The sequence below is a fragment of the Schistocerca americana genome, chromosome 3 (genome assembly GCF_021461395.2).
Source record: "Schistocerca americana isolate TAMUIC-IGC-003095 chromosome 3, iqSchAmer2.1, whole genome shotgun sequence".
Lineage (NCBI taxonomy): Eukaryota > Metazoa > Arthropoda > Insecta > Orthoptera > Acrididae > Schistocerca > Schistocerca americana.
This window is the reverse complement of record NC_060121.1, coordinates 113,386,356-113,411,166: the sequence shown is the minus strand read 5'-3', so window position 1 is coordinate 113,411,166 and position 24,811 is coordinate 113,386,356. Positions and strand designations below refer to the sequence as shown.

The following is a 24,811-nucleotide window of genomic DNA, read 5'->3' as shown; positions in this document are numbered from 1 at the left end:
TGCAAAAAAGGGTTAAGAGGCCATCAGTTGATGTCCATTCTAAACATTACTAATAATAATAATTTCATGTGGCTCAGTGAAATCCACTGGACACCACTTCAGCAGCTTAAGTGTCCTGTAACCTGCTCTAGTTATTGAACTGGGGAAAGAGGACATACAGTTTAACGTGAAATCTGAACCACGTGGTGTTTCTGATGACTCCTCACAGAACAGAGAGATGAAGACTGGATTAAAACAAAGACTGAAGAATCTGTGGCCCGGCCAAGATTCGACCCTCTCAGTTTCCAGGCATGCATTTCACTGCTAAATCAACAGAATCAATATGTATATAGATAGAATCAAACAAAGTGAAATCCAGTTTGGAATATGAACAATATTATGAAAAGGATAGGTTGCTACTCACCATAAATATGACACAGTGAGTTGCAGACAGGCATCATTGTGCTTTCAGTCATAGCCTTCTTCAGATCTCTGTCCACTCCGGCCAGAATGCAATGGTGTTGTGCTGAATAGAAGCAGCAAGTCAGAGTGGGGGGATAGCAGGGTACATGTAGGGAGAAAGGAGTGAGTGCTGCCTGGCCGTGTGTGCAGGGACTAGTGCAGATAGCACATTGTAAGGATAACTCCCTTCTGTGCAATTCAGAAAAGCTGGTGGTGGAGGAGTGAATACAGATGGCCCACATTGTGAAGCGGACATTGAAATAAGTTTGTTATGTTCAGCTGTATGTTGTGCCACAGTTTGGTGCTGACCATTCATCCTGGTGGACAGCTGCTTCGTAGTCATACCAATATAAAAAGCTGTTCATTGATTGCAGCAGAGCTGTTATATGACATGGCTAATTTCACAGTTGGACCAGTCTCTGATGGGATAAGGTAAGCAAGCATGTGATAGGACTGGAATATGGGGTGCTGGGTGGGTGGATTGGGGCAGATCTTGCATCTGGGTCTTCTGCATGAAAATTATCCCTTTGGCAAGGGGATGGGATTGGGAGTGGCATAGTTATGGGCTAGGTTGTGGGGGTCAAGTGGTTGATGGAATGTCACTTTATGGGGGAGGGGTGGGGGGCAGAATAATCTTGGGATGACCGCCCCTCATTTCAATGGCAAGGTGATAGATAATCAAAGTCCTGACAAAGGATGTGGTTCAGCTGTTTCACTCTGGGATACAATTGGGTGACAAAGGGAGCAGTTCTTTGTAGCTGGTTCTTATGGGAAGAGGGAAGATTGATTGTGTGTGGGGATATAGCACAGGACATCAGTTAATGGACTAGGTATTGGGGTAGCGCCTGTCTGTAAGACCTTCAGGGATTTCTTGCCACTGCAAATATGTCGTCCTCAGCTGGCCAGGCTGTACGGGGGGAATTTTTTGGTACGGAAGGGATGGCAGCTGTTCAAATGCTGGTACTGCTGGTGGTTCGTGGGTTTAATGTGGACAGATCTGTGAATGTAACCATCGAAGAGGAGGAGGTCAATGTCCAGGAATGTGGGACTCTGGGTTGAAGAGAACCAGGTGAGGTGGATGGGAAGAAAGTGTTGAGGTCATGAAGGAATAGGACTGAATGTCTGGCTCCTGACTCCAGATCTTGAAGATATAATCAGTGAACCTTAACCAAGCCAGAGGTCAGGGTTTCGGGAGGCTAGGAAGGTTTCCTCTTGATGGCTCATAAGCAAGTTGGTATAGGTAGGTGCCATGCTGGTGCCCATGGGTCTGTTGCAGATTTGTTTGTATACCTTTCCTTCAAAGGAGAACTATTTGCACATTAGGTAAAGTTAGTAAGGTTTGTGAGAATGGAGATAATGGTAATGGTAGAAATGTTGATAGGTTTGGAGAAAGGCAACAAATATGTAATATGGAGTTTGCTAAAGAGGAAGGCTATATAGGTGTCTCTTTCAATAAAAGCAGGTGCAAACGGCAGAAGCATAGATTTGTGAGAGATTTAAATAAAAGTAATGGGAATACATTTGTGGGGAATGATGTAAGTTATGAATGTGTAATGAATGAGTGTGTGAATGGTGATGAATGGAAAGATTCAGGGGCTTAAAAAGGAGTTAAAGAGGAGATGAATTTTGTGAAAGCAAATTGGATGGAGAGTTCTGAAGAGGTATTAGCAAATAGTAGCAATTGCAGTAAGGAAGGTGATGTAGTAACAAGTATTTGTGAGTCTACAAAACATCGATGTTAGTGAAGGTGGTGTAGCTTTGGTCTCGCCAGCTGCAAGTGAGAGTGATTGTGTTTCAGCGGAAAGCATCAAAGTTACTAAGGGAGGCTTAGCATTGGTCTCGCCAGCAGTTGAAGTTAAAAATGTATCTGCAGAGGTAGATGATTTCTGTTTAAAGGAACAGAGTAATGGTAATTTATGTAATGATGTAAAAGCTACTGGTATTGATACTTCGGAGGAAGGAATTTACGCGTTTCTAATCACGAATGAAGGCGAAACGAAACTTATTGATGAATGTGTGAATCTAAAACGTATGTCAGAGTGTGAAAGTGAGAAGGTATGTAAAATAGGATCGGGGGCTAATCTGGATGAAAAGTGTGTAGAAATGGCAGTATGTGCTGATTTTTGTCCAATCACAGCAGAATGTAGCAAGTCTGGAAGTCCCAAAATTGTACAACAAGGTAGCAGCAATTTGTGTAACGTACCGGCGGAGGATAAAGTGGTGTATGATTCATGTAAAGTTAATTTGTCGAAGGAGGAAAGAAAGCTTTCTGAGGTGAATTTATGTAGTGATTTAAATAGTGTGTCAGCAGATAAGGTTGCTGAGATGAATATTTATGGTAATGATGGCTTAGGCATCAATGTATTCTTTCAGAAAGATAAAGTGTTTAATAGTGAATTGATGTGTAATTTTGTTGAAGCTGCAAGTGTTGATATTTTTGAGGGGAAAAAACAGTAAAGTTGTGCAGGCTGTGGGTAATGAATCAGTGAAATGTATGGAAAAACTAAGAAAATTTAGAGAGGGCTGAAGTAAATAGTGATGATGGGGATAGCTTGTGTAATGAAGTTCGTACAAATTGGTATATAAAGGAGGAGTGTGATTCTAATAAGACTGATTGGCATTGGTATGCTAGAATATTACGGTCGTTGCTGCCACATATGTGGAAACAAGAGAAATTTGAAATAGCTAAGGGCATATAGAGAAAGGGGAGAAATTAAAAGCTGTTCTAATTTGTAATTAGTGGTAGTAATTTTGGAGAGATAATTTATATGTTTTACTTGGGGGTTCATTAGTAATTTGTTAGTTTATTGTGGCACTGTACATGTGCAATAGGGGGAAGTTTAGGCACTGAGGGTGCGTGGAGGTCAGTGACTTCATGAATTTAAGTAAAATATATATCCATTTATGCTTTGTATAAGAGTGTGGCAAAGAATTTAGTGGTCAATTTGAAGGGCATTAAAAGTGTAATTGTATGTGCAAACAATTGTTGGTGTGTGGAGGTGGGAAGAATTGATCAAAGCCAAATAAATAGAACTTATGGAAATTTGAGCTTACTGTGATTCAGTCATTTGCCTTGTGGCTTTGTTCCTAAAGTATCGTTTTCCACTGGAGGGAATCTTTAATGAGGATCCTGGTTGGTTTTGGGAAATGGTTTGTTGAGGGGTTTGTACTTTTGGTTTTCATTGTAGACAAATTTGTCACGATAAATGGTGGAACTTGGAATTCAGAGGCAGACACAATTTCTGTGAGGCACTTGGTCAAAACACTGATGTGAGTTGATCAATACTTCATGCTAAAATCCGTGTGACCATGTGTAGTGTGACGGAAAAATTAGTGCAAGAAGGCGCCTTAGCGCTGAGTGAGTGGCACAAGAAGTGCTTACAAAATTACACACAAATGAAAGTGTATTTAAAAAACTTCATTTCTTGTCAAAAAAAGTTGTGTATGCATAACTGAAATGTTGGCATTTATTTAATATGCCATTTCGTTCATAATTTGTGTTATTTTATTTCAAAATTCATGCTGCTCCCACACCACTACAAAAATTTTGTGAACCCTATTGGCCTGGGATTTTAATCAGTTAATTCTGTTCTTTGTAATTTGTTTATGTGTACTAGTATGAACTGAAGGTTGCTACTTCTGAACATTCTGGCAAGCCAGAATGTTAATAAGTGGAGGTGTGCGAAGTAACAGGCGAATTGTGGTGCCCTGAAAATATTCTAAGTTCGGAGTTGGTGTGGCCGCTTGGCGGGTGCGGGTCGCTCGGCAAGCCGACCACGTGGTGCCGGATGTTCGCCGAAGCAAGAGGGGTCCAGCCCGATCGCGTGGGTGGGAATTCCATGTTGACACTGTGACAAGGACGGTGCTTTGTGTCGATGAAGGAGACATCTATGCCGGGAGTGCCAAATATGGTGGACTTTGTGAAACAATAATAGCAGACATTTCACAGTTCATACGGAAATTTATAGTAGCCAGATGAATCGTGATACCTCAAAAAGAAACATGTGCATTACTATTATTTGCACAACGATTCTGATGGTGTAATCAGATTTTCAATACCTTTATTAATTTAAAGTTTAATATCTGACCATAAATTATACAAGCAATACCCAGCAACAAATTTCCAAAATCTAAACATTTTATCTGATTTTGTTGACCAACATGTCTTTAGGAAGCTTTTAGTGTAAAGCTAAATTAGTATAAATTACAGGCATGTGACTTGAATAGTACATGAGTTATTGGAGGTCAAAGTGGCCGATTACTATCGATCGCGTCAGGCCATAAGTACTCCACAGTTACACGAAAAAAACAGTAGCAGCATGCTTATAAATATATTTACTATTCTATGCCTTTGTTTATATCCAATAAATGCTCTTCATGAAGAAATTGGTCAATTATTTACTGTGTTTTAGAAAGCACAGAGACGTTAGGCTAGTGGCCTACTTTTGCTTGCTGTACCTTTGATATATGTCTATTTTTTGTTTATGTGTTTAATAATGTGTATTAGTGTGTGTTTATGGTCCAGCCATAGGAATATTTATTTAATTTCAAGTTATTTTTTGTAACTCCAGTATTTTGTATGTGTTTAAATACATTTGTGAGTGTACATTGGCTTGGAGACATGAAGGGAGTGCTATAGCCAATCACAGCACTCGCTAATGGTGAGACTGTATGGAAGTGGGGGAGAAGGATCGTTTCAAGAGAGGACACGGGGATTCTGGAGAGCGGAACAGTGCGGCATGGGGGATAGTCGCACAGGACGGGAAGTGCTGCACGTGATGGCACGACGGATGCACAGTTGGCGGAAAGACTTGGACAGTGGAGCAGTTTGCACATGATTGTGGAGGATAGAAATATTTCGGAGTGCTGATGTGTGCTCTTGTGTGATTTCTGTGGCTTCTGCAGTGAAGTTGTAGTATGCGTTCAGAAGTGAATATTTTGTGAACTATGTTGGCACCTGCTCGTGCCTTTCCAACCAAACTCATGCTGTCCACAGCTGTTGTTGTTGTTGTTGTTGTAGTCTTCAGTCCTGAGACTGGTTTGATGCAGCTCTCCATGCTACCCTATTCTGTGCAAGCTTCTTCATCTCCCCATACTTACTGCAACCCACATCCTTCTGAATCTGCTTAGTGTATTCATCTCTTGGTCTCCCTCTACGATTTTTACCCTCCACGCTGCCCTCCAATGCTAAATTGGTGATCCCTTCATGCCTCAGAACATGTCCTACTAACCGGTCCCTTCTTCTAGTCAAGTTGTGCCACATACTCCTCTTCTCCCCAATTCTGTTCAATACTTCATCATTAGTTATGTGATCTACCCATCTAATCTTCAGCATTGTTCTGTAGCACCACATTTCGAAAGCTTCTATTCTCTTCTTGTCCAAACTATTTATCGTCCATGTTTCACTTCCATACATGGCTACACTCCATACAGATACTTTCAGAAACGACTTCCTGACACGTAAATCTATACTCGATGTTAACAAATTTCTCTTCTTCAGAAACCCTTTCCTTGCCATTGCCAGTCTACATTTTATATCTTCTCTACTTCGACCATGATGACTGTGCACTGATGATGGTCGAAGTAGAGAGGATATAAAATGTAGACTGGCAATGGCAAGGAAATCGTTTCTGAAGAAGAGAAATTTGTTAACATCGAGTATAGATTTAAGTGTCAGGAAGTCGTTTCTGAAAGTATTTGTATGGAGTGTAGCCATGTATGGAAGTGAAACATGGACGATAACTAGTTTGGACAAGAAGAGAATAGAAGCTTTCGAAATGTGGTGCTACAGAAGAATGCTGAAGATAAGGTGGGTAGATCACATAACTAATGAGGAGGTATTGAATAGGATTGGGGAGAAGAGGACTTTGTGGCACAACTTGACTAGAAGAAGGGATCGGTTGGTAGGACATGTTTTGAGGCATCAAGGGTTCACAAATTTAGCATTGGAGGGCAGCATGGAGGGTAAAAATCGTAGAGGGAGACCAAGAGATGAATACACTAAGCAGATTCAGAAGGATGTAGGTTGCAGTAGGTACTGGGAGATGAAGAAGCTTGCACAGGATAGAGTAGCATGGAGAGCTGCATCAAACCAGTCTCAGGACTGAAGACCACAACAACAACAACTTCGACCATCATCAATTATTTTGCTCTCCAAATAGCAAAACTCCTTTACTACTTTAAGTGTCTCATTTCCTAATATAATTCCCTCAGCATCACCCGACTTAATTCGACCACATTCCATTATTCTCATTTTGCTTTTGTTGATGTTCATCTTATATCCTCCTTTCAAGACACCATCCATTCCATTCAACTGCTCTTCCAAGTCCTTTGCTGTCTCTGATAGAATTACAATGTCATCGGCGAACCTCAAAGTTTTTATTTCTTCTCCATGGATTTTAATACCTACTCTGAATTTTTCTTTTGTTTCTTTCACTGCTTGCTCAATATACACATTGAATAACATCGGGGAGAGGCTACAACCCTGTCTCACTCCCTTCCCAACCACTGCTTCCCTTTCATGTCCCTCGACCCTTATAACTGCCAATAGGTTTCTGTACAAATTGTAAATAGCCTTTCACTCCCTGTATTTTACCCCTGCCACCTTTATAATTTGAAAGAGAATATTCTAGTCAACATTGTCAAAAGCTTTCTCTAAGTCTACAAATGCTAGAAATGTAGGTTTGCCTTCCCTTAATCTTTCTTCTAAGATAAGTCGTAAGGTCCGTCTTGCCTCACATGTTCCAATATTTCTATGGAATCCAAACTGATCTTCCCTGAGGTCAACTTCTTCCTGCCAGGAACATTTTCAAAACCTCAGCGCCTTATTTCACGCTCTGCAATCTGCAGGTTTACACTGTTGGCTGGACAAGTGATGTTTTTTTCAACCAGAGTTGGAATATTTAGGCCACTGGCTTAGAAAAGATTGCATTTGCCCTTTGGGTCATAATGTCGCAACCATTGAGGTCCTTCCTCGTCCCAAGGACTTACCTTAACTCCAGGTGTTTTTGGGCAAGGTTGCTTTTTACTTAAAGTTCTTACCCCAGGCTGCCTCCATTGCTCAAACTGTCAATCACTTGCATCACAAATGGGTACCTTTTGATTGGACTCCTGCTGGTGACCAGGCTTTTCTCCATTTAATGGCTATGCTGAAGTCCGCCTCTTGCCTTACTCCATTCTCTCTGGACCGCCCCTTGGTTGTGGTGGCTGATGCATCAGCATATGGCATTGGGGCCGTCCTCGCGCATTGGAATGCCAATGGCTCAGATCAGCCCATCGCTTATGCATCTAAGACTTTGACCCCAGCACAACTGAACTACTCCCAAATTGAAAAGGAGGCTGTGGTGATAGTGTTTGCCATCCAAAAATTTCACATCTATCTCTTTGGGGCAAAGTACACCCTCCTGATGGACCATAAACCCTTAGTTATGCTTTTCGGACCACACACTCACCTTCCAGAGGGGATGGCTCAACAACTCCAGCACTGGGCATTATTTTTACGGAATTATGCTTACACCATTCGGTATAAACCCACCACCAATCATGCTAACGCGAATGCTTTGTCACGTCTCCCAGCAGGCCCTGATCCTGCATTTGACCAATAGGAAGTCCTCTGCTTTCACATTGACTCCACCCACCAGGATTCGCTGGACAGTCTGCCTCTTATGGCTGCTCACATTGCCATGGCTACACGCCAAGACCCTATCTTGCAGCAGGTTTTCTGCTACGTGGTCCATGGGTGGCCCTCTTATATTACTTGTCAGATGTGGACTGAAGTCAGCCCCTGGTGTCATCTGTCCCACAGGCTCTCCGTGGTTGATGATGTCCTTCTGTTGGCCATGGAGTCGGATGCCCATCGGGTGTTCATCCCTCTAGAATTGTGGCATCAAGTACTCAGTTTGTTACACCGCTGGCATTGTGGTACGTCACGCATTGAAAGTTTTGGCTCGCTGGCACGTGTATTGGCCTGGCAATAATGGCGATATTGACCACCTGGTCTGTGGGTGCACTGTGTGTGCGCATCACCAGGCAAGCCCCCCTCAGTCATTTGCACCCTGGCCTGTGCCTTGCTGGCCCTGGGATCACATCCATCTCGATTTTGCAGGCCCATTTTTGGGGTCCATGTGGTTACTTATCATTGATGCCTACTCCAAATACCCATATGTCGTCTGCATGGCATCAACCACCATGGATGCCACACTCACGGCCCTGGCCCAGGTTCTCGCCATTGAGGGCCTGCCTCACACATTAGTTCCGATAATGGCCCCCAATTCTTGGCATCCTCCTTCCATGACTTCTGTCAGACCAACGGTATCAAACATATCCGTAGCCCGCCCTTCCACCCTTCTTCCAATGGCACGGCAGAGAGGCTTATCTCCAACCACGTCGGCCCTCACCCTGTTCTTGAGCACCTATCGCACCACGCCAATTGACAGACGTAGTCCGGCGGAGCTCCTCCATGGGCAGCCGTGGTCCATTTGCTGATGCTGCCCCCTCCTGCCGCCAGTCCTGGTCCTCTCAGCATTACACCACCGGCACAGCCGTGTGGGGCCACGTGTATGGGAGCAAGGTGGGTTGGATGCCCGCCACAGTCATCGCAGCCCATGGGCGGTGTGTTACGTCAGTGCAGACGTTGAATGGGTTGGAGCGCCGCCATTATAACCAGCTCCGCCCATGTACCCCCGTGGGACTCCCGCAGCCATCTCCTCCTCTGCTATCTCCTTCAGGCACAGACGTGGTCCTCGAGTCGCTGCCACTGCCCCTGGTTCAGCCTCCCCGCGAGCCTGCTGCGGCCCTCCCCACCCCCAAGTGGATCGGCAGCTCCCTCTGCCACCTTGGCCTCTGGGTCGGCCATCATGGACACCTCGGACGTCCCTTCCTCCCCGCCTACGGCGGTTGACGAGCCCAGGTCTTCTCCCATCTGCCAACCACTGCGGCACCATCTGGGGCATTTCCACCCCATTGTGCAAGTTTCAGGGGGGAGGGATCTGGTACCAAGTGCCGCAGGTTTCGAATCTGTGCCAGATGGCATGGACCTCAATTACCACTAGAGGTCTCTCGTAACCGTCATGCCATAAGCTGTGGCTGCACACCCTCCTGGCCTACATATAATGTGAGGGCACCACTGTGGAGCCCATGGTCCCAGCGGCCATAGGCGACATAGCCTGTCATGTATTTAAGCGCTTGCCTCTCACTCAGCGAGGCAGTCTGATATTCGCGTAAGTCTCTCAATATCTTGCTTACATTCATCGTGTTTACTTTGCTTATTTCCATGTACTAATGGACGTTGTCAATTTCGTGAGGAATTCACTTGTGACCTGCCACGCTTTCATTCACGGTCACCCCACGACTGTTCCGGTCACGGTTACAACACTGTGTATGGTTGTTCTTTCTTCTGCTGAAAGCTTGGTGTTCTTAGGAAGGGACCTGGGGAAGGATGGTTACCAGCGGATGGTTAGGTGGGTGATTGAGGGGGGGAGGGGGGGGGGGAGGGAGGATGATCAAGGATGGATGGTGGTATGAACTGGGAGAGGTAGGATACAATGTTGGGATTTGTAGCAAATAAGTGTTTCAGTTACAGGGATCAGGAGAAAGGGAGAAGGTTTTTGGCAAGTCCAACATGGTTAATTTTGGGTGTAGGGCAAACAGTGAGGCTTTTGGATAGTGTTGAAGTTTCTGTGGTGCTAAGAATTTTGGTGGAAAGGGTAACAATAGTGATCTGGGGTTGTTCTGATAGGGAGATTTGAGGGATGTGGCAAGTTGAGAAGGTCAGCTAGGGAGAATCTGGGTGCTATTGAGGATTGACAAGGAGGAACACTGTGAATGGATAGAGGTTGGATGATGGTGTCCCAAGGCAGCAGTAGGATGTCACCAGGTTGGATAACTCATATAGGTGATGTCAGGGACACACTTCCAGGTGCAGGAGAGCAAGGGAAACAATTTCAAAGATATGATATATGTAGAAGGAATCACACAGTAGCAGTATCTCATCAAGGGAATGGATGTGGTTGTGGGATGCCTGTGCCATTGAGATGTGTTTTTGCATTATTGGGTTTATGAGGGATAGGGACAGGTAGCTTCTGAAAAGGTTAAGGTCTTTGTAAAATGATGGGGGCAATTGAGAGAAATGAATTTTTATGGTTAGGCTGTTGAGGGGATTGCATGGTATAAGCAGCATTTAAGGAACAGGTTGTGGAACTGGGTTTTAGACAGAACTTTCCTGAAATCGTGCAGAAAGACAGAGCAGAAGTCCATTGTGGCAGGGACAATTGGGAGGAAACGGGAAACGATGTAGCAAAATGGGCAAATGAAGGCATTAGTTGGTTGTTAGGGAAGGGAGATAACAGAAAAAGATGCATAACAACATGTACAAACACATAGAAACATGCACAAATGTATAAAAATATGCACAAAATATACAGGTATGTAAAAATTTGCTGAAATACATAAAATATTCACAAATACATAAAACATGTACAAAAATGAGTGAAAAAGATAAAATGGATAAGGTACAGGAGTATGGCGTATGGCATGTGTTGGTGTAAGGTTTGGGGGGGAGGGGGGGGGGGAGATTAGAGATTAGTCAGAGGTACACAAGTTTGTGTGGCATAAGTAGATTGTGGAAAATAACACACAAAAATATGTGAAGATGAGGGAGGAAATGTAATCAGCAGGAATTAGTATAATTATAGGTGGGAAGAATCTGGGGCATGAGAGACTGCACCAACAATCTGCATGGTCACATAACTGTGTGTTTTGTGCAAACGATACCGTTGATACAGTGTAGCTCGGATATCAGAGCATGTGTGCAATTTGGAGGATGATGAAAAATATATAGGAAAAAAGAGAAACAGTGGACAATGAGCAGAGTAATGCTGTAGAGAATAGTAACAAAGGGAAACATAACTGGGTTGAGGGATGGAAGAAAAGCTGTTAGGATAAAAACAAACAATGCAAAGTCCAGATTGGAATATCAGTAATATTATGAAAAGGATAGATTGCTACTCACTGTAAAGATGACATGTTGAGTTGCAGTTCCTTCACCATCCTCATCGCTTTACCTTCTGGATACCTACACGTCACTCTTCATGCCATTTCCCTATATACAAACGCCACTCATGCTCATGGCCTCAGTGCTATTGAACTGTAACTCTCCCATTGTCCTTCAGAGTTGAAACCCAGTACCTCATTCCCCATACACCTTACTAATTTTATCCTAACACGCAAGTAGTTCTCTTTCGAAGCAAAGGTATACAAACAAATCCTTGCCTCAGCCATGGGCACCCACATGGCACCCCTTATGTCACCTTGTTTATGGGCCATCTAGAGTAAACCTTCCTATCCTCCCAAAACCCCAAACCCCTGGCCTGTTTCAGGTTCATTAGTGTACCTTCATGACCTGGACTCAGGGCCAAGACACTCCATCCTCATTCCTTAACAATCTCAATATCTTCTCTCCCATCTGCTTCTCCTGGTCCTCCTCAACACAGCGTTCCACCTTCCTGGATGTTGATGCCCTCCTTTCTGATGGCCTCTTCCACACATCTGTCCATATTAAACCCACCAACCACATCTGAATTTCGACTGCTGCCATCCCTTCCACATCAAAAAATTGCTCCCATACAGTCTAGACAGCCAGGGGTAGTGTATTTCTAGTTTCAAGAACTCCCTTGCCCAATAAGCTGAAGGTTTTACAAACAGTCACTATCCCACAGACCTAGTCTGCAAACAGATTCCCCATGCAATATCTCCCTTACAACCCTAATCCTCCCACTTCCCACAAGAACCAGCTACAGAGGAGTACCTCTTTCATCACCCAGTACCCTCCAGGACTTGGGCAACTAAACTGCATCCTTTGCAGGGCTCTGATTATCTATCATCTTGCCCTCAAATGAGCGACATCCTTCCCGAGATCATTCCCACCCCTCCTAAAGTTGTTTTCAATCACCCACCCAACCTCCACAACATCTTAGTCTATCCTCATGTCACTTTCAATCCCAATTCCTTGTCAAAGGGTCATTTCCCTGTGAAAAACCCAGGCACAAGGCCTGCCCACCCAGCACTTCCTATTCCAAACCTGTCACAGGCCTATCCTATGCCATCAGAGGCCGAGCCACATGTGAGAGCAGCCATGTCATACACCAGCATTACTGCAGTCATTACACAGCTTTTCATATTGGTATGACTACAAACCAGCTGTCCATCAGGATGAATGGACACAGCCAAATTGTGGCCAATAGAAAAGTGGACTACCCTGTGGCACGACATCCAGCTGAACATAAAATGCTTGTTTCAGTGGCTGCCTCACAACCTGGGCCATTGACTAAACTAACTTAGAAGCTTCAATTTTCTGCCCTGTCAAGGTACTGTAGACCTTAATGTGTGACATAAATTTCAGTTTGATACCTCTACCTTTTCGTGAGAAAGAGTGTCTTAATAGTGAGATTGACAGACGGACAGACAACAAAGCAGTCCCATAAGAGTTCTGTTTTTACTGTTTGAGTTACAGAACCCTAAAAATGGCATAATTGGAAATTTTGTACTGTTATTGTAATATGGTCTTGCTTCAATGGTACCACCAGCTTGTGGCAGGTTACTGAAGATAATCAGTGCCGGGCTTTGGTAGCTTTTGAATGGGTGACTGTCCGGTCCTGCCAAGTGCTGCTCGCAAGTGGAGTGCACTCAGCCCTTGTGAAGCTAACTGAGGAGCTACTCGATCTAGAAGTAGTGGCCTGGTCACAAAATCTGAAAATGGCCAGGAGTGGTATGCTGACCACATGCCTCTCCGTATCCGCATCCAGTGACACCTATCAGTTTTAGGATGACATGGTGGTCAGTCGGTACTGTTGAGCATTCTGAGGCTGATTTGGCTGTAGTTCATTTCAGCTTTTTATTGTAATAAAGTGTAAATTTGAGTGCAGGCACTTATTGCCTTCTCCTTCCGCATGACCTTTTTAATACTACTTGCTCCAAGACATTTTCTGCTTATGATGTGTATACTGTTAGTAGATGGTGTGTTTCCCACAATGTGGAGGAGGCGTAGTGGTAAGACACTGGACTCATATTTGGATGGATAGTGGTTCAGATCCGTATTGGGCATCCAGGTATAGGTTTCCCGTAAATAGCTTAAGATAAATGCTGTGATGATTTCTTTGATTGGGCATGTCTGGCGTTCTTCCTTAACCTTCCTCAGTCTGAGTGTGTGCTCAGTTTCTAATGACCTCAGCATCAATAAAGCATGAAATTTTAGTCTTTTTTCATTCTTGTGTGGTTCCAGATCCACTATTGTTGCACAATATACAGTTATCCGTTCAGACCATTTTCAGCATCCTATAGTAACTCAGACTTAACTTCAGTAGTTTTGTTAGTCACTTGGTCCTACAATTATATCTTAGCTTGTATCCATATAGCTGAAGAGGACTGAATGAGTTGTAAATGCAGCAGTGGGTCATGAAATGTGATATCAACTCAGAATTACAGGCACCTCATCCATTTGACAGTCAGAGACTTTAAAATGCCATCTCAACTGTTGGCATATTCTGGAATAACTTCTCAGGAGTGTCTTTATCTGTCCATATAGTTATTATGTGTCTGGGATGCCACAAAGTTTCTATGCTTATTCCCCTGCATATAATTGTCCTTACACTAACTAAAGGTGCTTCCTGTTATAGTGCCTTCTCAGTGCTGAGTGTCTTATGTTAGCTAGCAGCATATCATCATTTCCAAAGAGTCCCTCCTCAGTTTCGGCTGTCGTCAAGCATGAGAGAGATGCCGCAGATGCAAACACCATCTCATTCAGTATATGTTAAGCAAAACACCACATTGTGCCTGACTGCATTGCCTGTGGATTCATTGGGCGTCATGGAGAAATCGAGCTGCTCCAGATTGAGATTATATGCATTGGTGTCACTCTGCTGTGGAAGCCATAGAACATGAAGTGCTACTTTCCCTTCAACTAAGATATAACAGTTCCCAAGCAAAGTCCTTACTTCCTCCATATATGGGACTTCATTCCTATGGTCTGCATGAAGTATTACCATTCCATAATCATCAAAGACCATCATGTTTATAGTGAACAATAATTCACAAACACTGAAGATATGAGCAAAATTGTCCATTAATGTCTAAGGATGAAAATAGACATGTCATAAATTCTGATGGCAACACCATTATTGTGTGAAAAAAGGCAAACATTGCTGTAAAGTACCAACAGCAGCTGGGAGGCTCTATGTTGTTCTGTACATGAATCATATCATGTAATTCATTCACTCATCATGTTCTGAAGATACCACAATGCAGTAGAATCTATAGGTATGTGGAACAAGTAAAATCATACTTTCAAAAGTGAAGCAGTTTTTAGAAACTGCATTAGTAACTATCTATTGTGAAACTGCTTTGAACTGGTCGTACCAAAAGGAGACTGAATGGCTATCCTGTAGTGTTGTGTTTCAGCATTTCTCAAACAGCTCAAGTAGTTTACATGACAACTCTGGAAATATCAGGTTTGGCTTCATCTTTCAATCATCCCATGATCTAGTGTCATGTGTTGGAAAGAACTCAATGATGGTTCTCACAGTTGTAATTGATTCTCACAATTGTACTTGTAATACAGTTTCATCCCCAGTATTTTATTTCATTTATTATATTTCTAACTTCTAATTCTCTAATTTATAACTTCTAATTCTTCTCCCCTGACCTGGGATTCTGGGTGAATTTTCTGAACTGTGCCCCTTTCGCTAAACCTCTCCAGTCCTTTTCCTTCACCCCTCATCCTTCCATGTCAACTCTTCTGCCAGAATAAGGAGCCACTGGCTCCAAATGCTTGTAAACGTTAAATACTTTTGTGTGTGTGTGTTCCCCTGCAGCTGCTTGGTGAGTAGATTTTTTATACATCCATTTACATTATATTATCAATAACTGATTGATTTTGCTGTTCTAATTAATTTGTTTGTTATACAGTTCAGTTGTTCAAACTGGTTCAATGCTGATAACTTCTATAAATGTTATCTGTTACATGAGCCGGGATCAAAATTTTTATTTTCAACTTATCTAGTAAATCATTATACACTCTAACAATTAAATCAAATGAAACATTATTTCTCTTTGAGCTGGCATTAGAGTCATGTGACAATTTATGAAGAGCAACTTTTGACTGTTAGTTGTACTTAAAGCTCACCATAAATCTTTATATGTGCATGCATATTATATGAGAACTCTTATTGCATATCTATTCAAATACTACATGAGTCTGTATGGTGGTAGCATGTAATGCTGTTTCCCCCTGTGTTTCACAAAATTGTTAAATCTTAAGTGGAATGAAAGCTTGTTGTTGGGGCTAGTTCATTGTTTCTCACATACTGCTTGAACTTGCACTACATGAGTTAAATGTAACAGCCAGAACATTATGACCACCAACCTACTATCAACATAAACCCATCCAGATGTTAGCAACCTCACATGGTGAGGAATGACTGCTAGTCAGACATGAATGCTGCATGTAATATCACTGAGTGTGCTGTTCGTATGTAGAATGAGGGAGGTGCACAATCTATCTGAGTTTGACCAAGGGCAGATGGTGATGGCCCAGAGGCTCACCACAAACATTTCAGAAACTGCACAACTTGTCAGGTGTTCAGGAGTGCTTTTGTGAGTGTCTTCAACACAAGGTGAAACCGCGTCTAGATGTTGTGAGGTTGAGCAGTCACTCCTCGTTACAGATGTCGGACATTGTAGGCTGGGCAGACTGGTAAAACAGGACAGGTGCAAGAAAGTGGTGGAACTAACATCAGACTTTAATGCTGGCAGAGTACGAGTGTATGTGAACACACAGTGCACCAAACACTCCTAACAATGGGCCTCTGCAGCCAATGATACATGCATGGCCACTGTTAATGCTATGACACCAGCAACTACAACTGAAATGGGCATGAGACTATCAGCACTGGGCATTGGCACAGTAGCAGAGCATTGCATAGTGTAGTGAGTTCTGATACCTTCTTCATCATGCTGATGAGAGAGCACGAATTCGTCGTCTTCCAGCGGAATAGCTCCTTGACACCTGAGACAAGCTGGTGGTGGCTCCATTATGCTCTGGGGAGGGGAGGGGGGGGGAGGAGGAGGACATTCACTTGGGCATCCATAAGTCTGGTGGAGCTCATGTGGGGGACATTCACTTGGGAGTCAATGAGGCCAGGTGAGCTCGTGCAAGGCACGCTGAAAGCCAAGGGGTATCGTACATTGGTTGCAGACAACATACACCCCTTCATGATGATCGTGTTTCCCAATGACAGTAGCATTTTTCAACAAGATAATGCACCATGTCACAAAGCCGTGTTCCAGTTGATGTGCTGCCCCCCCAATTTGCCAGATCTGAACCCAATCAGACACATCTGGGAATTGACTGAATGTGGCATCAGAGCTCCTCGTCTCTGTACGTGGAATTTTCGAGAATTAGGTGATGTGTGTGCAGATGTGGTGCCAGCCCCCTTCAGCAACCTACCAAGGCCTCATTGCTTTCATACCATGATGCATTGTGCAATGGAAGACTCTGCAAAAGAGGCACTCAGTAACTCGGTACGAGGTTTTGTTGAAGTTTTGAGAACATACTTTCACTGAGGAGTCAAGCAGTATATTGCTCCCTCCTACAAATATCTTGCAAAGAGACCATGAGGATAAAATCAGAGAGATTAGAGCACACACAGAGGGATACCAACAATCTCTCTTTCCATGAGCAATACGAGACTGGAATAGAAGGGAGAACTGATAGAGGTACTCGAGGTAACCTCTGCCACACACCGTCAGGTGGCTTGCGGAGTATGGATGTAGATGTAGATGTAGATGCATCGCTGATGTTATCTGTGCCAAATGTGGACATGCCGGCTATTAGATAGGTGGCTGATCAGTAGTGTTTGATACCTTATCAATTTCTGTGCTGTATTGGGAACTCTTGAGCCTGTTTGACCATGAGTATTGTCAGTACAAGCCAGGTAGGCTAATGTTCAACAGTTTAATCCTTGTATCTCAATATGATGAAACTGGGCTACATGAAAAACTCCCTTTTGCAACCAGTGACAAACTTCATTGAATGCAGTCACAGGAGAAATGGTGACAAAATATAATAGCTTCTGAGAACACAAGCTCACAACTCAACATTAATCCACAGATAGCAGAACATACAAGTTATCCAGTAACTATGCAGTAAACAAGGCACAGAAGAAACAAAAATGTAAAAAGCATACATCAAAGAATAAACAAAATCAAACCGCATATATAAAACACAGTTCCTCTAGTGACTGGCCTGAAATGTTTGACAGTGCAGTGCTTGTAAACACATGCAAACAACTTGTGTGACATGACATTTTATTTATTTATTTACATGTCAAGTTTTGCAGGACCAAATTGAGGAGCAAATCTCCAAGGCCATGGAACGTGTCAGTTCATGAAATTACAACATAAAAGTAATAACAGATAAAAATATCAAGCCATAAATTTAAGTAAACACAATCAACAATATAACATAAGAATCAGTTTAATTTTTCAAGGAACTCCTCAACAGGATAGAAAGAGTGACCCTTGAGGAAACTCTTCAGTTTCGATTTGAAAGTGTGTGAATTATTGCTACGATTTTTGAATTCTTGTGATAGGTTATTTAAAATGGATGCAGCAGTATACTACACACCTTTCTGCACAAGAGTTAAGGAAGTCCAATCCAAATGCAGGTTGGATTTCTGCCAAGTGTTAACTGAGTGAAAGCTGCTTATTCTTGGGAATAAGCTGATATTGTTAACAAGAAACAACAGTAAAGAATATATATATTGAGAGGCCAGTGTCAGAATACCTAGACTAGTGAACAAGGATCGACAAGAGGTTCACGAACTCATGCCACTTATTGCCCAAACTGCCCGTTTCTGAGCCAAAATATCCTTTTAGAATGGGAAGAGTTACCCCAAATATAATACCGTATGACATAAGCGAATGAAAATAAGCAAAGTAGACTAATTTTTGTGTCGAAAGATCATTTACTTCAAATACCATTCGAATAGTAAAAATGGCAGCATTAAGCCTTTGAACAAGATCCTGAACTTGGGCTTTCCATGACAGCTTGCTATCTATCTGAACACCTAGGAATTTGAACTGTTCAGTTTCACTAATCATATGCCCGTTCTGTGAAATTAAAACGTTTGGGTTCTGTTGAATTGTGTGTTAGAAACTGTAAAAACTGAGTGAGTCTTACTGTGATCTAGCGTTTGTTTATTTTGTACAAGCCATGAACTTATGTCATGAACTGCACTATTTGAAACCGAGCCAATGTTGCACACAACATCCTTTACTACCAAGCTAGTGTCATCAGCAAACAAAAATATTTTAGTGTTACCTGTAATACTAGAGGGCATATCATTTACATAAATAAGGAACTGGAGTGGCCCCAACACTGATCCTTGGGACATCCCCCATTTGACCGTATCCCACTCAGACCCCACATCACAGACATTCTCGACACTGTGAATAATGACCTTTTGCTGTGTATTGAAGTAAAAGGTGTACCAGTTGTGAGCTACTCCCTGTATCTACATCTACATCTACATCCATACTCCACAAGCCACCTGACGGTGTGTGGCGGAGGGTACCTTGAGTACCTCTATCGGTTCTCCCTTCTATTCCAGTCTCGTATTGTTCGTGGAAAGAAGGATTGTCGGTATGCCTCTGTGTGGGCTCTAATCTCTCTGATTTTATCCTCATGGTCTCTTCGCAAGATATACGTAGGAGGGAGCAATATACTGCGTGACTCTTCGGTGAAGGTATGTTCTTGAAACTTTGACAAAAGCCCGTACCGAGCTACTGAGCGTCTCTCCTGCAGAGTCTTCCACTGGAGTTTATCTATCATCTCCGTATCGCTTTCGTGATTACTAAATGATCCTGTAACGAAGCGCGCTGCTCTCCGTTGGATCTTCTCTATATCTTCTATCAACCCTATCTGGTACGGATCCCACACTGCTGAGCAGTATTCAAGCAGTGGGCGAACAAGCGTACTGTAACCTACTTCCTTTGTTTTCGGATTGCATTTCCTTAGGATTCTTCCAATGAATCTCAGTCTGGCATCTGCTTTACCGACGATCAACATTATATGATCATTCCATTTTAAATCACTCCTAATGCGTACTCCCAGATAATTTATGGTATTAACTGCTTCCAGTTGCTGACCTGCTATTTTGTAGCTAAATGATAAAGCATCTATCTTTCTGTGTATTTGCAGCACATTACACTTGTCTACATTGAGATTCAATTGCCATTCCCTGCACCATGCTTCAATTCGCTGCAGATCCTCCTGCATTTCAGTACAATTTTCCATTGTTACAACCTCTCGATACACCACAGCATCATCTGCAAAAAGCCTCAGCGAACTTCCGATGTCATCCACCAGGTCATTTATGTACACTCCTGGAAATTGAAATAAGAACACCGTGAATTCATTGTCCCAGGAAGGGGAAACTTTATTGACATATTCCTGGGGTCAGATACATCACATGATCACACTGACAGAACCACAGGCACATAGACACAGGCAACAGAGCATGCACAATGTCGGCACTAGTACAGTGTATATCCACCTTTTGCAGCAATGCAGGCTGCTATTCTCCCATGGAGACGATCGTAGAGATGCTGGATGTAGTCCTGTGGAACGGCTTGCCATGCCATTTCCACCTGGCGCCTCAGTTGGACCAGCGTTCGTGCTGGACGTCCAGTCCGCGTGAGACGATGCTTCATCCAGTCCCAAACATGCTCAATGGGGGACAGATCCGGAGATCTTGCTGGCCAGGGTAGTTGACTTACACCTTCTAGAGCACGTTAGGTGGCACGGGATACATGCGGACGTGCATTGTCCTGTTGGAACAGCAAGTTCCCTTGCCGGTCTAGGAATGGTAGAACGATGGGTTCGATGACGGTTTGGATGTACCGTGCACTATTCAGTGTCCCCTCGACGATCACCAGTGGTGTACGGCCAGTGTAGGAGATCGCTCCCCACACCATGATGCCGGGTGTTGGCCCTGTGTGCCTCGGTCGTATGCAGTCCTGATTGTGGCGCTCACCTGCACGGCGCCAAACACGCATACGACCATCATTGGCACCAAGGCAGAAGCGACTCTAATCGCTGAAGACGACACGTCTCCATTCGTCCCTCCATTCACGCCTGTCGCTTCACCACTGGAGGCGGGCTTCACGACGTTGGGGCGTGAGCGGAAGACGGCCTAACGGTGTGCAGGACCGTAGCCCAGCTTCATGGAGACGGTTGCGAATGGTCCTCGCCGATACCCCAGGAGCAACAGTGTCCCTAATTTGCTGGGAAGTGGCGGTGCGGTTCCCTACGGCACTGCGTAGGATCCTACGATCTTGGCGTGCATCCGTGCGTCGCTGCGGTCCGGTCCCAGGTCGACGGGCACGTGCACCTTCCGCCGACCACTGGCGACAACATCGATGTACTGTGGAGACCTCACGCCCCACGTGTTGAGCAATTCGGCAGTACGTCCACCCGGCCTCCCGCATGCCCACTATACGCCCTCGCTCAAAGTCCGTCAACTGCACATACGGTTCACGTCCACGCTGTCGCGGCATGCTACCAGTGTTGAAGACTGCGATGGAGCTCCGTATGCCACGGCAAACTGGCTGACACTGACGGCGGCGGTGCACAAATGCTGCGCAGCTAGCGCCATTCGACGGCCAACACCGCGGTTCCTGGTGTGTCCGCTGTGCCGTGCGTGTGATCATTGCTTGTACAGCCCTCTCGCAGTGTCCGGAGCAAGTATGGTGGGTCTGACACACCGGTGTCAATGTGTTCTTTTTTCCATTTCCAGGAGTGTATATTGTGAATAGCAACGGCCCTATGACACTCCCCTGCGGCACACCTGAAATCACTCTTACTTCGGAAGACTTCTCTCCATTGAGAATGACATGCTGCGTCCAGTTATCTAGGAACTCCTCAATCCAATCACACAATTGGTCTGATAGTCCATATGCTCTTACTTTGTTCATTAAACGACTGTGGGGAACTGTATCGAACGCCTTGCGGAAGTCAAGAAACACGGCATCTACCTGTGAACCTGTGTCTATGGCCCTCTGAGTCTCGTGGACGAATAGCGCGAGCTGGGTTTCACATGACCGTCTTTTTCAAAACCCATGCTTATTCCTACAGAGTAGATTTCTAGTCTCCAGAAAAGTCATTATACTCGAACACAATACGTGTTCCAAAATTCTACAACTGATCGACGTTAGAGATATAGGTCTATAGTTCTGCACATCTGTTCGTCGTCCCTTCTTGAAAACGGGGATGACCTGTGCCCTTTTCCAATCCTTTGGAACGCTACGCTCTTCTAGAGACCCACGGTACACCGCTGCAAGATGGGGGGCAAGTTCCTTCGCATACTCTGTGTAAAATTGAACTGGTATCCCATCAGGTCCAGAGGCCTTTCCTCTTTTGAGCGATTTTAATTGTTTCTCTATCCCTCTGTCGTCTATTTCGATATCTACCATTTTGTCATCTGTGCGACAATCTAGAGAAGGAACTACAGTGAAGTCTTCCTCTGTGAAACAACTTTGGAAAAATACATTTAGTATTTCGGCCTTTAGTCTGTCATCCTCTGTTTCAGTACCATTTTGGTCACAGAGTGTCTGGACATTTTGTTTTGATCCACCTACCGCTTTGACATAAGACCAAAATTTCTTAGGATTTTCTGCCAAGTCAGTACATAGAACTTTACTTTCGAATTCATTGAACGCCTCTCGCATAGCCCTCCTCACACTACATTTCGCTTCGCGTAATTTTTGTTTGTCTGCAAGGCTTTGGCTATGTTTATGTTTGCTGTGAAGTTCATTTTGTTTCCGCAGCAGTTTTCTAACTCGGTTGTTGTACCACGGTGGCTCTTTTCCATCTCTTACGATCTTGCTTGGCACATACTCATCTAACGCATTATGTACGACGGTTTTGAACTTTGTCCACTGATCCTCAACACTATCTGTACTTGAGACAAAACTTTTGTGTTGAGCCAACAGGTACTCTGAAATCTGCTTTTTGTCACTTTTTCTAAACAGAAAAATCTTCCTACCCTTTTTAATATTTCTATTTATGGCTGAAATCATCGATGCCATAACCGCTTTATGATCGCTGATTCCCTGTTCTGCGTTAACTTTTTCAAATAGTTCGGGTCTGTTTGTCACCAGAAGGTCTAATGTGTTATCGCCACGAGTCGGTTCTCTGTTTAACTGCTCAAGGTAGTTTTCAGATAAAGCACTTAAAAAAATTTCACTGGATTCTTTGTCCCTGCCACCCGTTATGAACGTTTGAGTCTCCCAGTCTATATCCGGCAAATTAAAATCTCTACCTAGAACTATAACATGGTGGGGAAATCTACTCGAAATATTTTCCAAATTATCCTTCAGGTGCTCAGCCACAACAGCTGCTGAGCCAGGGGGCCTATAGAGACATCCAATTACCATGTCTGAGCCTGCTTTAACCGTGACTTTCACCCAAATCATTTCACATTTCGGATCTCCGTCAATTTCCTTCGATACTATTGCACTTCTTATCGTTATAAACACGCCTCCCCCTTCACTGTCCAGCCTGTCTCCGCGGTATACATTCCAATCTGAGTTTAGGATTTCATTACTGTTTGCGTCTGTTTTCAGCCAACTTTCTGTCCCTAGTACTATATGGGCGTTGCGACCGTTTATTAATGAGAGCAATTCTGGGACCTTTCTGTAGACGCTCCTGCAGTTTACTATTAGCACATTAATATTGTTATTCCCTGTTGCATTTTGCCTACTTCTACCTTGCCGCGTCTCAGGAGGCGTCTTGTCGGGCCTAGGGAGGGGATTCTCTAACCTAAAAAACCCCCATGGGCACTCCACACGTACTCCGCTACCCTTGTAGCTGCTTCCGGCGTGTAGTGCACGCCTGACCTATTCAGGGGGACCCTACATTTCTCCACCCGATAGCGGAGGTCGAGAAATTTGCACCCCAGATCTCAGCAGAATCGTCTGAGCCTCTGGTTTAAGCCTTCCACTCGGCTCCAAACCAGAGGACCGCGATCGGTTCTGGGAACGATACTACAAATAGTTAGCTCTGATTCCACCCCATGAGCGAGGCTTTCCGCCTTCACCAATTCCGCCAACCGCCTGTACGAACTGAGGATGACCTCTGAACCCAGACGGCAGGAGTCATTGGTGCCGACATGAGCAACAATTTGCAGTCGGGTGCACCCAGTGCTCTCTATCGCTGCCGGTAGGGCCTCCTCCACATCTCGGATGAGACCCCCCAGCAAGCAGACACAGTGAGCACTGGCCTTCTTCCCCGACCTTCCCACTATTTCCCTAAGGGGCTCCATCACCCGCCTAACGTTGGAGCTCCCAATAACTAATAAACACCTCCCCCCGTGTGCCTGCTCGGACCTTGCTGAAGGAGCAGCCACATGTCCACTCACAGGCAGAGCGGGCGATGCCACACGGCCAGCCTCCACATTGACCCTCCGCCTCGAACGCCGCTGAACCCGCCACTCCCCTTGGGGAGAGGGTGGCCCAACCGCGCCCAGTACCCGCGAAGATGTCTCGACAGCTGGGACAGTGGGTGAAGCATGTAACACCTGGGGTGTACCTTGCGACGCACCAGACTCCCCACTGCCGCTACACTCTGAGGCAGCAGCCTGAAGACGGCTGACCGCGGCCATCAACACGCTCAGCTGTTCGCGAACAGTGGCCAGCTCCTCCTGCGTCCGTACACAGCAGTCACACATCCCATCCATCCTAAGGAATCAATTTACTGAAGAGAGTTAATCAACTTTTAACTAGACTGCTAATTCACTAAAGGCGGCTGTTTATTCACTAAACTGTGGTTGCTAGCCACTTCTTGTAGAAAACAATGAAAATAGCACTACCTGTCTCTGGACTGTATTGAAAACAAACACTAGCACTACTGGCATTATGGTTGACTAAAGGGACTCTCTCTGACTGTATTCAAAACAAACACGAAATCTATGGAACTATTAATAGCACTCAACAATTAAAGCTTCCTAAAAGCAAAAACACACGGAAGAAAAATACAGTTAATACTTAAATTATGGTAGCTCGCTGCACAGCAGACGTGAAGCGGACAGCAGTTACGACAACACTGTATTCTGTAATGGTCCAACTTCTGGAATAATATTTTGTAATCAACACAATCAAACACCTTAGTTAAATCAAAAAATATGCCTAGTGTTCAAAACCTTTTGTTTAACCCACCCAGTACCTCACAGAGAAAAGTTGTTAAACAACTTCCAAACTGTGCATTTGATAGCAAATTATGTGATATAAAGTGAGCAATTATCCTTACATACACAGCCGT

General features: G+C 44.2%; 1 protein-coding gene across 1 annotated transcript in view; it reads left to right on the top strand.

Moving 5' to 3' along the window:
* LOC124605904 (coiled-coil and C2 domain-containing protein 2A) overlaps positions 1–24,811 on the top strand; it is a 348,984-nt gene that overhangs the window by 310,441 nt on the left and 13,732 nt on the right. The window lies entirely within an intron of this gene.